Source organism: Mandrillus leucophaeus, unplaced genomic scaffold (genome assembly GCF_000951045.1).
Source record: "Mandrillus leucophaeus isolate KB7577 unplaced genomic scaffold, Mleu.le_1.0 Scaffold200, whole genome shotgun sequence".
Lineage (NCBI taxonomy): Eukaryota > Metazoa > Chordata > Mammalia > Primates > Cercopithecidae > Mandrillus > Mandrillus leucophaeus.
Window position 1 is genome coordinate 396625 of NW_012102033.1, and position 430 is coordinate 397054.

Genomic DNA, 430 nt, shown 5'->3' on the forward strand with positions numbered 1-430 from the left:
CCCTCCTCCCTCAGACCCAGGGGTCCCAGCCCCTCCTCCCTCAGACCCAGGGGTCCGGGCCCCCAGCCTCTCCTTCCTCAGACTTCAGGAGTCCAGGCCTCCAGTCCCTTTTCTCCAAGTCCCTGGGTCGTACCTTGGGGTTGGTGAGGGTGTCTCTATTCCGGACCACACCCCAGGGGGCCACGCCCATGGCCACCACCTTGGTGCCCCCAGTGCTGGCCGTCTGATGGTCCCGCACAGCCACACCAACATGCCGGCCGATGCCCGTGTGCAGACCCCCAGTGACAATCCAGGCTCCTACGCAGACGCCGAGGAACACGCAGAGGCAGAGGGAGAAAAACCAAGAGTAAGACAGAGACACATACACAGAGACTGGGTGGCGGGGAAGGCCACCCAGAGTCGTAGGGGAGATGGCAGGCAGGCCAAGGCC

At 64.7% G+C, this 430-nt stretch overlaps 1 protein-coding gene across 1 annotated transcript in view; it reads right to left on the reverse strand.

Moving 5' to 3' along the window:
* The window catches only part of TRPM4 (transient receptor potential cation channel, subfamily M, member 4), a 64441-nt gene that overhangs the window by 46610 nt on the left and 17401 nt on the right, over window positions 1-430 (reverse strand). The gene's annotated exons all lie outside the window — the stretch shown is intronic.